Below are 13,774 nucleotides of genomic sequence, written 5' to 3' on the forward strand. Positions count from 1 at the left end.
GGTAAGTAAAGCATGTGTTTATATTGTTAATCTGAACACTGCGTAGTTATTTTTGTAAAAGAAAGTTTAAATATAGTGTAACTAATGCAATTATTCATTTTCGTTACTTAAGACAGTGGGGACCTAATGCGATCGGTAATATTTTGGCGATAGCGCCGTACTTGGAAAGCGTTCGACAACGATTGGATATTTCCGTCAAAGTCCGGAAATAATACTTAAACCACGAAAACACGGAATAAATGTTTGTGTTTTTATCTTAGTACTTAAAACTTATATATGTATATCTCCTTTTTAATTATTGTTAAAAGAAAATTTATTTTTATCAATTCGTTTGAAAAAAATATTTTTGTTCCTGACGTCACGGTTGTTGCAAACTGAAAGTGCGTAAAATACCCGACGGTTTTTAAACACAAAAAATAATGATATACCGATAACTTACGTTGTTCTGCTGTTAAATGAATGCAGATTTTGCAGAAACATTACTATTACGGAACGTTTTACTTACTTTTTATAAATATTAACAGATTATACATTTATCAAATACTTATACATTCCGAAGTTTTACAACTTTTAAAACTGCATGTTGTATCGAGAATTGGTCTGCCTTATTGCCTAATTATACTGACATTGTCAGAGCAAGCCTAAGTAACCTTCAACCTTGGAACAACAGATCTAAGTAAGACAAATCGCGTTTGGATTTTTTCTATGCGCAAACAATAAAACTCATTTACAAAAAGGTTATATTGTTTAGAGTTACAACGTTTCATCATATTTCATTGTACAACACATATTTTCATGATTGGAGCTCATGGAGTCGTCTATTTGTGAAGTGCTCTTAATATATATATTGCTATGTAAGATTGGAAATACCTCGACATTTTGTGGTTAACTTCAGCTATGTGCATGGGTTGCCTTTGGATTTGTTTGACCTTAAGAGTGTATTATTTATGTTTTATTACATCAGTTTTAAGCTATTTTTTATATCAGATTGTAAAACTGTCGCTTTTAATAGGAAACTTTTAAAATCTTACACCAGGTGTGATATGCAAATTTATGCTGAAATCCATTGAGTGATTATGAATGGGGATAGGCATACGCAAAGTGTAATTGCTTGAAACAGAAGTGAGTATACTTCCTGAAATCCATTTATTATGTATAAACGATATTGTTTAAATAAATGTGTACAATTTATGTATTAAATCCAACTTTACGTGACAAAACACCAAATTAAAGTTTCTTGTCGCTGAACGATTTGTTGTCGTTTATGCCATTTTATCCAGATAAGTGCACATAATATGGGAGATTAAAGGCACAATTCGCTTTTAAGCACAAGTTTTTCATGCTGTGTCTACTAGCACAATCCATTTGAGCATGTTAATTAAGCTTATGGTCAAAATATATGTATATCTCATTTACATAAAAAAAATTAGCATCGTGGATATAGGGTCATATTATAAAAAATGCCCAACAAAGTCAAGCGGTATGTGTATCCAACCAATAGTAAAAAATTAACTAGATGGTTTTTTTTTGGTTTTTTTTGCAATAAGTTTCGATATACAATTTTCAATGTGGAAATTATAACACATTTGATTTTAGAGGAAAACAAAACACCCAGAAGACTCCCATGACATTAAATATATGCATATACAGCAAACAAAGCGTCGATTTCATTGTCGCTTAGAGTCTAGACTATACACAAAGAAAACACCTCGAGTTGACTTTTGCATAAACATTAGTATTTGCGTATATTATTATAATTCATCATCAGTATCCTTAGAATACTGTTATTATTTATATACAAAAACACTACCGTATTTTTAATACTCTCTTGTTTGACAAATTTTATAAATAAAATGAATTACCAAAATAGTGTTGAAAGAAGTAGGATTATTTTGTGAGTCATGATATGGGCTTCTTTTATACTTACAGTTATAAAAGGAAAGGATATGCTGGACATTTGTCATGAATTTACTCACGATTGTGTCGTTCTGAATGTTGAACGTATCAAATAACATAATAAAACAAAGAACTTAAATGTATTTACTATTTTTACAAAGGTACAGACACAATGGAGCAAAGAAGAATTACGGGTCCTACCAAGAACATCGGTGGAGTCAAGCAACAAGCACAAACAGTATCATTATGTAGCTGAATTCTTCCAGTTGATTTCATTTGACTTTATAATATGTTAATAATTTTATATTAAGTTTTGTACATAATGTTTTATTATATTCATATATGATGTGGCAACATGGAAAAAAGATATATATTTGATCATATGAAAAAAGTTTTGAAACAGAAAGGAACACATGTCAATACATTTACTGTTGCCATAACACAAATTCGTTGTGTGTAAACATGATTTTTCAACTTCAACACCTTCTGCATGGGATGAATCAGATAGCTAGTGCCTACTCGCAAAAAAGGAAGTGAGTCACTGGTGGTGGCAAAGAGATAGGCTTGTGTTGATACATGAGCAAAGAATATTAAATAATGCTCTAATACTGTACTTGATGTTTATTGAAATTGTACACAAACCATGCCGAAAATCTTTAAAAAAGTTTTATGCAAAATTAGATTTTCTTTTGTATGTGTCATAACAATAAATATGATGACTGTATTTTTGTTAATGCAGAAATGTCTTTTTTTCCTTTTCATGACGAACATAGGAGCTGTTGAAGGAGCTATTGAAGCAAATCTCTGCCAAACAGCCAGAAGTTATCCCCGACTGCCTGTCCCTGACATACGTAAATATTACTATTTTGCATTTTATGACACTTTGTTTTTAACAAACCCAATTTCTACTTGGCTGAAACCACTTACATTTCATGGCGCTCTTCCATAGATACCACGTTATAAAAACTAAATTTCTGTAAAAGAATACGTTTTTCATCTTGTTTAAACTTGAAACACCTTTATTGCATCTGTACACACCAACTGCATTCCCATATTTGTAATTCTGGATGAATTATGGAACTTTCATATACCCCAGGGGTGCAAATAAACTGGACACTTTCCTTGTACTTAAAAATTCGCATGTAGTTGAGTGAAATGATGCTGATTAAGAAAATAATACATTAGATTATATTTGGAAAGGTGCCTATTATGGGTGCGCTACCTTAAACCATGTTTTACCAAAACAAGGCTCACTTATTAAGGTAATGGCTGTCTGAATGCTCTTTAAGTTTTGAAGCATGATGCAGTTGCATGTATTTATTTATGATTTATCGGTTTTTAATGATGCATGCTCTTGAGTACAGTGTTCAACTAATATTTTATTATTTGTACTAATTTCTCATTTTTTCTTGTGATTTACTTATATATGTTTAACCAGAAGAACAACAAAACCCATAACGAAAAGAACTTAAATCACGCTACTCTATATTCATAAAACTAAAATATGATTGATTAATTTAGAATAAAGTTTCCCGATTTTCAACATTTGCGAGAAACAAGTATTCTCCATTTCCATAAATCGTTTTTCTTTGAATTAAAAACACTTTATCATTTGTATGTAACGCTATTACAATAAATGATTGCTGATAAACAGTGCATACAGATACGTAATCCATAAATATAATTGTCAATGGAATATTAACCTATGTTAAACATATTATGTGCAGCTCACACTTAAATTTGAGAAAGGCAGCTAATAACTTACAGAGTCAGCAATCACTGTTCATAGTTTTTATTCTTGAGAAAAACATCTTATTAATGCCTAGTCCAAGGTTTATGTTGTAATGAGCCGGAAAAGGTTTATTTTAACAAATCGTCTGTTTTAGAGTGACGTATGATCCTCTATTGTAATACGAAATAACGTACTCGCCATGTTTTACCACGAGTTTTTCACGAAAACCTTAATACAATTTGCAAGTACTTACACACTTAAAACTAAAATAATATTATCATGGCATCTCATGACATGCGATGTTAATGAGCATTTTTAGAATGATATTTTCGTTTTTTTTGTTTTTAAGCAGTTCACTAATTTGAATAAAATGCATTGTATTACATTAGTATGTTTTAGCAATTGTTTTTTATTACGATGACAGTACCGTAGTGTCACTCAATTGGTCTAAACTTAACACTGACGAAAAAAAATCAAGCATCATTTCAAATAATAATGTCATTTACTGATAGTACAAAACCAGCGTCCAGAGTTAAACATTCACTTTCAAATTCATTGGTTCACATCCTTTAAAACCAGGCATCAAATTTATAAAACATAATCCAATTGTTATTAAGTTATCATTGATTTCAGCTTTGATTTTATTTTTGTCTTTATTCTATTATGATTCTATGTTGAAGTTAGTTAAAACAACATATATCATTAAATTTTACCAATTTCTTTGAGTGTTCTACAAATTGTTTCCGGTTTGCTTGCTCTTTGTGTATTGAATACACACAGCTCCTCAACTGCCAAGGATGGATAAGGGGGGATTTTTTAGAGGCAATCAACTTTGGAAAAGCTGGATCAACAAGGAACTTTTATTAAATGGGACTTTTCTTGTTAATCTTCATGTACTTAGTGTAAATCCTCAACATGCAAACATGATATGTATGCGTATCCCTTCTTTTCTTTTATTGCTCGTAAATAACATATAATGTTTTTTGTTATGTAATATGTACACTAAAATTTATCATAAAAATAATACATATATTTATTTTTGGCTATTTTATACATGTTTTTCATTCATACTGTGCCAATCAGTTAACCTACCAATACTATTCGGGTTTACATTTGAGTCATTCACTAACAATAACTGTACCACTAGAGATCGGAAGAGCATGGCGTCGAAATAATTTCATGACCACTCACCATACAAGTTATGTGAACTTAATGTGAACTCTGCAATTGGATATCCTTTGATTTGCATTACATTATATTTTTCCAGTTTCGGGTTAAACATGATCCTTAAAAAGTATAACCAACGAGGCATATATAATCTTCTTAAAATGTAAATATATTATTAATTAAAATGTCTTAAGACATGGTAGTTTACCTACTCTTAGTCATATGTAATTTCACATGACGCAAGATCTGGTGTGTAAAGTCCTTTCTACAATGAAAACAGGACGGGATCTGGTGAGGTAGGATGGCATTGAATAGATGTAAAGCTTGCTTTCCTTTCATCGCGCTTAACAGTCAAACTTGCGACAAATGGACCGACGCGCCTCTCTTAATAACTATATAAAAGAGGGTCTGTCTTAATTTATCGACATACTATCAAATCGATCAATTATTAAAATCAAGAACCAACACATTTGATTTTTAATTTAAGGGATAAACTATTCAATAAACTGGCAAATATTGTATCATATCCTGATAATCGATTGCGTCATTTAATACATAATATACAGTATACATTTGTATACAATAATATTATGATATAGATCATTCATAATTAAAGCATGTGTTATGAAATCCATAATTTATAATTAAGTTCATGCTTTATTCCACACGTGTTGGAGTGTTCCTCATAACATATTCATTAATGTGTGGTACGAATATCTAGAGGCACAAACGCTTATTTTTAAACGCACAGGGAAGTAATTATGTTATAAATACGTATTTAGTTTCGTTGCAGAACAAAAAACCCATACAATAAAACTTAATACCTATTTAAAACTTTTGCTAAAATGTATTTGTAAACATGCAAATCTTGCCCAAAGTAAGACGTTTACTAAAACTAACACATTGGCGAGTATTAATTTGTTGTTCTTCTTGCTGTTGTCGTTGTTGTGTACGAGCTGGGTTTCCGTACACTCTTCCGAAGTTAACAATTACTCGTTTCGCGTGTGTAACGCTTTATTATTTGCGGGTTTTCAAATCGTCAAAAGTTGCATATAATCATATTTTAGAGCATGGTATGTGTAAAGCAAATATGTTTCCTAGCAAATATCATAACTACAAAGAAAATGTGCATATCTCAAACAATATTTTTTCAATTTAGTTGTAAAAGTCCGAATACTTTCAAAAAATTTCTGACATCGTCAAGATTTAACCGGGCTGTGTTCTTCTTTTACCAAAAAATAGAAAATACCTTGCATGGAGTTTATTTGTATTATTATGACGTTCACGACGTTTTATTCTAAATTTTGTACAACAAGGTGCAATTTTTATTGATACTAAGAATTGCAATATGAGTTTGTTACGTATCCAGAAAAAAAGCATGTTCGACTTGTTGGTAAAATCCGTTTTTTATTTAAAGTTAAACAATCTGATTTAAATAAATATAAACTCGTCCGGATTTCGTACAAAATGCCAGTTGCATTTTCATTTTTGACCACAAATATGTTTGGGTTGGTGATATTGCATAACGTTCTTTACGTTTCATATAGCTCAAACGATTGATACTCCAACAACGACACATTTCATCGTTTTTTTTATCCTACAGCTAAATGATTTTATAGAACAAATACGACTCATAAAGAAAAGATAAGGTTTTCTCCACGGTTATTTTTAGATAAGGTTCATCCCACAGTTATTTTTAGAACATGTACATAGGGACTACTTTTGTTGGCCTTTCACCCCTGATTGCGTTATTCAGGCCATTGGGTACGAAGTCGTTTAACGAGTTAACGAGTGTGTGTGTTTATGATGGATTATTTAGAGGATAATACACGGCTGAGATGGGCCGAGCAGTGATAATCGGCCCGCAGGGGGCATAACCCTGGTTTGCGACCTGTGGCCGATTATCACCGCCCGGCCCGGCTCAGCCGTGTATTAACGTCTATAATATATCTTACTTTTATACTAAATTATAGATGGGCACAGGTTTTGAGTCATACTATAATACTATTTTGGTTCTTCACTAAAATTTATGAAGAACCAGCTTTCCGTACTTTTATTTTCATTAATTTGATTACGCAATTTATGACGTATCTGGTGTGACGTAATTTAAATGACGAAACTAGCTAGACGCTTTGGATTTAAGGACAACATAAATTGGAGGGGTTTTATTTAACAATGAAATATTTTTTAAGCATCGAACGATTATTGTGTGTGTTAACGATGGATTATTATCATATTATAAATGTGAATAACGGTGTTGGGATATAAAACTGGAATGAAACTGGTGAGACTCCATTTTCGATTTCGTTAAAATGTCGAATGTACTCGAATAACGCGATGTTTTGTTGAACAACTGATTGATTAAATTTAAGAAAAGTGTCAGTGAATTGTTCTTTAACTTTTTGAAGGACATCGATATCAAATTAAAAAGGTAATTTCTTTGATGAATAAGTCGTTCCTTTGTCAGTCGATCAAAGAATGTCTATCCACATATAATTGCCTGCTTACATCCAGTGCTTTAAAATGGAAAAGATGGATTGCGATGTAGAAATGTGCTCAGAATTTTAATTCGTCATGGAAGCAAATTAAACTTTACGAAAATAAACATATTTTTTACACAACTTCGGTGAGTAGAACAATAACCAGTAGATGTTTTAATTTGTATGTCAGTAAGTTAAAAGTGTGTAAAATGAAGAGTTGTTTATAGACTAAAATTAACAATATCGGCGGGGATAAATGCTGAATCATGCTTCACGCAGGTATCTACACATTTTGTAAATTTCAAAATGGCAGCCATGTTTATTTTACAGTGGTTAAACAAGAATTGTAGTTTGAACACAATCGTCTGTGTTCTACTTGAGTGTATTACATTTGGAACGCTGATTAAAATTGAATCGATGAGTATACATAGCGATATTGTTTCGTTTCTCTTCTTTTGCTTGGAATTCTTAAGGACTATTTCGAGTTCCGTAAACGGGAAAGATCACAATTAATATTACTACGCAATGTTAGATTCAGTAAATTTAATTAGTTTTTTTTTGCTTTTATTTTATCAAAATAAGACTACTATTTTAATTGCATCAGGAATAAATTAAATACAATATGTATTGCAGGATAAATACAATACTATATTAGTGTGATTGTGTACTTAAATTTATCCCACTTGTCTCAGAAAGGCTTACAAGGCTCGGCAAGCCTCGCAATGTAAACCTTTCTTCACTCGTGGGATAGACTTAAGTACACAATCACACTAACATAGTATTGTCTATGTTTGAGTGAAATTCACGATGCTGCATCTTATTTTCACATATAGTCTGGTGTGTCAAAATAAACTTTTACTGTTATTGTTTTTACTACAAACGAACATTTGTTTAATTCTAAATATTGAGTGTTTATTATTTTCGGATACAAGGAAAATTCATGTTTAAATGTTTGTCAACTTGACATATTTAAATATATCGAAGTTATTTCCATGGCGGCGGAACATTAAGTTCCACAGATGTATTCAGTTACAAGTCTAAACAAGTGGTTGACAATTATTCCGTACTAATGGCTGAAAATGCGTCCGGGCAAACAGTTGAAGAAAACCACTGAACAACGGCTGTAAACGAATCGGCTTAAACGACTGGAAACGCATCCGTACACACGGCGGTAAACGAGCCTCTACGACACGAAAATAGAGAAATAACCAAAATCAACGACACTACGGAGTATGCGATTAAAGAGTTCATTGCAGCGTTAACCAACATAAATTGGTCCTTGGAAAAGTGATTAAAACCGGTAAAGATGAGATAAAGATCGATTTAATGAAATAAAGTAAAAAACTGTTTAGTTGGCCCTGAGGTTTAATGTACTATTGCAGCACCTATTGATGCGAGGTGTCAAATAGAATTTTAAACTAGAGAACAACAATCGCGTGAATTTTTAGAACTTTGATAAACAGTATAAGACTCAGCACTAGTACAATATTAGCTTATTATTAAACCATCATATCTTAAAAAGTGCAACAGGTATGCATGTAAAAATTCGCATCTCATATACGTGCGTAAAGGATATGGCTTCTAAAAAAACATATTGAAAACGCATTCTTAAAACGTCAAACAGTAGTACATTGTACACCTTTATTGTTATTTTTAATAAAGAAAAACGCGTGTATGCAATGACGCGCCACTTTAAGTTCACAAACATAAAAAATGTTGCAACGGTTGACTTTCAAATATTGCATTGTTTTGAATTGTTAGTGTAACGTTCAAAAACCAATATGTGTATTAATCTGCTTGATACAATTTTTTCAATTTTATTTTTGACAACAACATTTTTGTGTCCGACAATTTATATACTCAAACCTATTCCAAACATTTAGAGGCACACAGACAATATAATGCACTGGGTGTTCGTTTATTTCAGTTGATGACTTATGAATGAAATGCGTGGGTTCCAAAGAATACCACGAGATTTTGTAACTATTACTAAATATTACTAAAAGATTTGTTTGCAATGAATCTAAAATCAATCAATTGTGTTTTGTTTTGTTTTGTTTTGTATTACAAAAAGATAGGCCCAGTTTGTACTGTGACGCAATGATACGCATTTGATAAACCTGAGTGTAAAATAAGCATGTGCAAATTTTGATTGCGTTGTCTTTTAAACAACAAATATCGTGTTCTAAAATCGAAGCCAATTTTTTTAGCATGAGCACCATTGAGCAAGGTTGCTCTTAAGTACTTGAAGCTGGTCACATCGTGCAGCTTTTTACCGTAAATAGAGATTTATGCACTTGAGTTTCTCATGCAGTTCAACATAGTATTCGATTTCTCGGCACTACTCTCCATCCCGTATGATCCTGATATTTCAAAGAGTGTGTTGGTGTGATCTTGAAATTCATCAGCGAATATCTATATAAAGATGGGTCTTCCACCAATGGGGATGGAGGTGTGGTGGTCATGGAGATTGCTCTGCCGTCAGACTGAGCACTGCCTCATTAACATTTACAAGTATGGACGGACAATTTAAGTCCGTTTCTGGTCTGAGATTGTTCTAAGGCTGATCGAGGTTCTAAGAAGTAGATACAAAGGTCGCTGCACTATTAGGCCAATTGTTTAGGACCACGGCACTTTCAGTCACGAAGTCATGAGAATGCTTATAACCTTCGTTCTTCTGCCTGTAGTCATCTCTTTGTTATGTTTGTTACATTGCTCCTCAATCCACCCCACGTTTGCCTAATTCATCTTCTTCTGCACCTCCATATTCTGGTTGTGAACCTGGAGTCCTGGCTCATCGGTCTCAGCTCTCTTCTTTTGCCGCAGAGGTCTTTGTTCGTCATTTATTGACTGTTTTGCGTCCTCTCTCCTCTCTCTCTCTTTCTCTCTGTCTCTCTCCTATCCCTGTCTCTCTCTTTTTCCCCCTCCTTATAGGAACCATCATTCCATACCGCATTACTACTATTACTTCTACCATACCGCATTATCTGGCTCATCGTCTTTGCATTTGCGTATGTCAACAAGCCTCTTTTGGGTTTGTCTATTTCATGCCCTCCCTAGCACTTTTTCTCTTATCAGCACGCTCCTGCGTATCTTTCATGTGTCACTTTTGTCGTTTATATTGTAACGCTCCTTCTCTCTCTCTCTGTCTCTGTCTCTCTCTCTCTCTCTCTCTCTCTCTCTCTCTCTCTCTCTCTCTCTCTCTCTCTCTCTCTCTCTCTCTCTCTCTCTCTCTCTCTCTCTCTCTCTCTCTCTCTCTCTCTCTCTCTCTCTCTCTCTCTCTATCTCTCTCTCTTTCTCTCTCTATCTCTCTATATCTCCCTCTCTCATTAGTGTGTTCTTTAAAATCAGCCTTATGTTGATGAGCACTAAGTAGTGATCTGTGTTAATTGTGTGAGTGTTCAGATTGTTTTCCCGTGTGATATTGTGGCTTCTTTCGAAGCAAACTTACAACGGCTAGTCCGATCATTTTCCAGCGGTTAGCGCTTCAGATCGTACATCAGTTCGTTGATCTTACCGCACGCATGGAGTGTTCCAACGTTCCGTGTTCAAATGGTTGTTCTCTGTGTGGACAATTTTTTGATAAATTAGCTAAAGAAGCTTTCTTGTCACATTCACCCTTGAAGCTTCCAGTTTAGTGCGCGGTCGTTGTTATTCTGGGTCTCGACTGATCTTGTGTGGTATACTGTTTTCTTGTCTTCGCAATATTCTGTCAGTGTGCATGGGTCGATATTTATTTCGCGCGACTCCTCTACAAGAACGTTCAGCTGGTCGTGCGAAACCTTATAGCCCCTTCACTCAATTTCGCCCGCCAACAGAAGCGGTTACCGGGTGTGGTTTAGCAAAAAAGTCTGGAAACCAGAAGTGAGTTTTGAGTGTAAGGTAAACTTGCGTGTGTTTGTCCTTCAGAGGGAGCAGATACCAAGAAATAAGGTACAATTTCAACACTGAACTTCACGTTTGCCCCCATACAACCCATTAACCAAAACTTAAACGTTACATTCCAGATACTTCCCTGAATATTCTACGAGGTTGTATGACCGTTATTAGCTTTTGAAACACGTGCGTGATGTGCGCCCATATTTATGCAAAACTCTAAAATTCAGATAAATTTTTACTGTCCACAAGTTAAGAGTCGTCAACTGAACGGGAGCATCTGGGTGTACGAAACAATATTCCCTTGGCTAAACCAGTGTCCGGAAACTTACAGTGAAACACACACAAGTAATACATCGTAATACGTAAAGAATGAGTTTACATTGAGTGTTTACTTTTATAAAGCTAATCGAAATTAAGGTCAAATCACTGAATCTAGCGCGTGTTTTACTTTCAATCAAACAGTATTCTAATACCGATGAAAACAATAATGTATTGTTAAATAGTTTATTTGGTGATGTTTTATCAGGGACCTATACAAACATATGTGTATATAGGTCCCTGGTAGAATCAATATTCAAACAATGTTTTTATTCTCTAAAATAAGATAGTGTTCTTATTTTAAGTGTATGAATGTCATTTTTTTCCAGAATAATTGTGAATGAAGTTTAGTCGATTTAGAATTGCGTTCAGTCGTTTTAGAGTGTCTGCCCACAGACTTTTAGTCGAAGTTAAGAGATTGCTATAGCCTAAAAAAATACCGTTTCAAAACAGAAAATGCAAACACTGTAACATTTTTTAGGACGAATTTCATGTTTTAGTTGAATGCTCAATGTTTTTTATTTACGTAAAACGTATATTATCAAAAGTCTCTCTCCATGTACTTACATGTACATGTATTAATCTATTTAATATAAAAATACAAAAACGATTAAGTGTATAAAAATGTGTATTAAGACTTTCATCTAGGTTCTATCGAAAATCATTTATGTAAATGACCATCTGTTTATATATTTTGTTGTAATATGTATGTATACACGGGCTTAAAGCCTAATGAATGTCGAAATTAATTATAAAACTCTACTTTTATTAAAGAACGGCTCTTTTACAAAGTTTAGCACACTTAGTATCTAAAGCCTCAAAATCCTATTTACTAAAATAGTATTTATCTTTTATTTAAACTGTAATGTGTACTATAACAAAAGAATATGACAATCGCTGATAAATACGTTATTGATAAAGTGGGTAAATAATAACGGTGAAAAAATATGCTTTGACACCATGAAATTTACGCAGACATAAACACGTGGCTATATTTGCATGATTTATTTGCATGGAAGCGGTCTAAAATGTTATTGCAGTTGGTTTATAAGTTATAATGAACAGCATCAAATTGGTTTTACATTATTTGAACGGTCGATGCCTTGATACAGAAAAAACAACAGAACGGAAAGACATCTGAAATATATATGCATTGGTTCAATGTCAGTGCAGATATAGTTTTATCTAAAATATACCTATCTGTCCTTAAGATTTAATCACAAACGAGCGTTTATGGAAGTCCACTAAAGGGTTCAAATTAAAATTGGAGGTGTAAAGCATCCTGAAAAATATTGGAGCAGAGCACAGTGACAATATGCGTATGTTAACTCTCTAAGAACAATCATAAACAGTTCCTTTAAACTTGGCGCGGAAATAAGAGTGTTAATCACAGACAATAGATCCATGAAAACTGTTGGATAGGAACAATTTGATATTTAATTTATAATACAGCTGCAATATAATATAAGGTCTCATAAAATTAAAACTACTTGTTTCCTTTATAAGAATGTCATAACATAAGATAGCAACAATTAACAATGTTTTAAGGCTTGGCTTTTTAACTTAGCCTTTTACCTGAGCTGACCTGTGTAGGCGGCAAATTAAATTTGAATAACATTTTCCGCAAGTAGACCCGAATGAATACATGTAATTTGCGTACGAGTATTTGTTAAACATACCAAAACAGTTCGATATAGAAACCGTGCAATATACAATAAGCTATCTCATTTATATTAACATGTTATTCATTTGACTTTCCATTGTTTGAAGTATAGGGTAAACAAAAATCCTATGCTACATGGTTTTCTAATGAAAATGGATACAGTAGTGTAACCATGTTAACTGTGAGTTCAGCGTGAAACAATTGTATCCCTCGCACCAGAGCGTTTATAACTTAAATGCTATGTTTTCATATTTAGTAAACACTATTATTTAGAAGTGTGTGCACTATTATATGTTATATTGTATAGGTATTGTTGTTCCCTGTTCTGACATTCGTTTTGACCAACATATTAAGAATCATTGCCAAAATTGATCTTTAAACATGAAATAGCAATGCGTTTTTTACAGGTCGTCAATTGATTCCAGCAGTGGAAGCTGAACCTCACTTAATATGCATTAATTCCATCCCGTAAAGTACCAAGGTCAGTTCGCGGTCAATACAAGAATTGTAAACTAGGTGAACCGGAATTTTATTTTCATAGAAATACTTTGAATTTAGATATTCGGCGAATTATCGTGTTATGTCAATAAAAGATTCTAAATATTTTTTCAACAATTCCATGAACAAAACTGTTTTCGA

Source organism: Dreissena polymorpha, chromosome 5 (genome assembly GCF_020536995.1).
Source record: "Dreissena polymorpha isolate Duluth1 chromosome 5, UMN_Dpol_1.0, whole genome shotgun sequence".
NCBI lineage: Eukaryota > Metazoa > Mollusca > Bivalvia > Myida > Dreissenidae > Dreissena > Dreissena polymorpha.